This window comes from Lissotriton vulgaris, chromosome 8 (genome assembly GCF_964263255.1).
Source record: "Lissotriton vulgaris chromosome 8, aLisVul1.2, whole genome shotgun sequence".
Taxonomy (NCBI): Eukaryota; Metazoa; Chordata; class Amphibia; order Caudata; family Salamandridae; genus Lissotriton; species Lissotriton vulgaris.
Genome location: NC_141696.1, coordinates 413,994,029 through 413,996,529, shown reverse-complemented (window position 1 = coordinate 413,996,529; position 2,501 = coordinate 413,994,029). Strand labels below are relative to the sequence as shown.

The 2,501-nt window shown below is 38.4% G+C and overlaps 1 pseudogene; it reads left to right on the top strand.

The window, feature by feature from the left end:
• The first annotated feature begins 1,388 nt into the window (after positions 1-1,388).
• LOC147697106 (large ribosomal subunit protein uL23 pseudogene) lies at positions 1,389-1,904 on the top strand (annotated as a pseudogene).
• Positions 1,905-2,501: the final 597 nt, after the last annotated feature.

Here is a 2,501-nt window from a genome sequence, read left to right as displayed (position 1 = left end):
CAAGTCATGGAACATCCCGAGCCAGAAAATCTGCAGTGCAGGAGGGTGAGTTGGTTTTAAACTAAGCCCCTGATAGTATTTGTGAGAAAATTATAGAAGGTATGGGAATCACCCTCACTCATAGTTTGTAACTCTATATGCACAAAAATGTAGGATTGGTGCTTACTAGTGATTAACATACCTGACACATTGTCATCCAAGGTAGAGGTGTAATAATATGTTTTTTTTATGGACAATTTTTCAAAGACTAGCAACTTGTTCCGTAATGAGTGTATGTTTTAAGTTACTCCAGAGTAAACCTGGGTGAAGTTTTAATTATGTTGGAGCAATCAGAGTGGTTTCAGAAAGTGCGCATTACTCTTGTGATGTGAAATTACAAAAAGTATGCAATTATGCCAGCTTGAGTAATTAAGAGTAATTTGGGACAATTATCCGACTACGGTAGTAAAGGAACAATGAACTAAGAGAGTGAGTGGATGCTGGCTACGGCTGCTCGTATCCTGTAGCATTTAGTACTCTTTTCTTAGCACAGCATGCATCCTCGAGTCCATTTTGGATGCAGGGGTGTATTTTGCACTAAGAATATAGGGCCCGATTCACAGAACTTACTTAAGACAAAATCCAAAACTTACTACCATTTTCATATTCACAGAAGGCACTTACTCATTTTGGTATTCACAGAAGACACTTACTCATTTTGGTATTCACAGAAGTTAGGAGCCCTAAGTTTAGGACTCCTAAATGCTTTCTGTGAATACCGAAAGTCCTAAAGTTAGGATTCTTCTCAGTTTAGGAGTAGTAAAGTTAGGACTCTTAACTTAAGGACTCCTAAATGCCTTCTGTGAATACCGAAAGTCTTAAAATTAGGATTTTGCTCAGTTTAGCAGTAGTAAAGTTGAGAAAAAGGTAGTAAGTTTAGGATTTTGTCTTAAGTTAGTTCCGTGAATCGGGCCCATAGTACTAAATGCTGAATTACACTTCGTACGTAATTGCACATAATACGAGTAATTTTGTGGTAATTACAAATAATAATGCCAGTTACGTCCATTGCTGCTCCAGAGCCCAGGGGAATGAGAATTCTGAACTCAGGAGTGGGTGCACTGTTATTGAAAATGACCCTATGTTATCAATGGTCTTACAGCCACTCATAGACCATACATCTTCATGGGATTGGGCGATCTTACTAGACATACTTACATCTGAAACTCTTGAAGCAAGTTCTTCGTATAAAATATAGAGCATATATAAGTAATAATTAAACCTGACCTCGTTTTGCATATACTACCATGCACATTTTCTTCTCGCTGAGTTTGTCTGCATCTGTTGTTCCTGAGAGATGTTGATGTTGCTCAGATTATATTTTTTAATACCAGGGCAATTGGCTCTTTCACCCCCAACATGACACCGAAGGCCAGGAAGGAAGCTGTCCCTGTTAAAACTGAAGCAAAGCCCAAGGCTTTGAAAGCTAAAAAGGCTGTTCTTAAGGGGGTACACAGTCACAAGAAGAAGAAAATTAGGACATCCCCCACTTTCAGGAGGCCGAGGACCTTGAGGTTAAGGAGGCAACCGAAGTATCCCAGGAAGAGTGCTCCTCGTAGGAACAAACTTGACATTATGCGATTATTAAGTTTCCTCTTACCATGGAGTCTGCCATGAAGAAGATTGAAGATAACAACACGCTGGTCTCCATTGTGGATGTCAAGGCTAACAAGCACCAGATCAAACAGGCTGTAAAGAAGCTTTATGATATTGATGTTGCCAAGGTCTACACCCTGATCAGGCCAGACGGCGAGAAGAAGGCATATGTGTGTCTAGCTCCAGACTATGATGCACTGGATGTAGCCAACAAAATTGGCATAATCTAAGCCTGCTCTGTAGATGCTGGACAGTTCAGAATAACATTTAAAAACGGAGAAAAAAAAATACCAGGGCAATTGTTGCAGTAAATCAAATGAGATGGATCGCTGGATATTAATATTTTATAATGTATTTTATATGTTCTGGTTTCCAGTCCTGAACACACCGTCCCACCTTGTCTTTATTTCCTGCACATTTCCTAACTTATCGCAGAGAGGCAGAGACGTGATCATTGCAAACACTGTTGTAAAGCACATTTGGATTTTCTTTATATTATGCACTGCTTTTGTAAAATGTGCAGAAATAGCTTGCCCGGTTCAAATATACCATGACCAGAAAAACTCATATATTTATTAAGAATCCATATTGCAAATCATGACCCTATTTGATTGGGAGTTAGAATAAAAACTATCCAATAAAAAAGCCAACATTTTCAAAGTAAATATCCAAATTCTCTAAAATTGTTCTTTATTTAAATTGCATTTACGTTTTATGCACGTCAATTAATTTATTGCCCAGCACTGAGGGAGGGTGTTAAGTATTTATTTTGTCTACAATGAATTATATCATAGGAGATGAGTAGCTCTCAGAGTTACACATTATTAGGACAAAGGCGTGGACATGTTTGACAGGAAGAATTTACT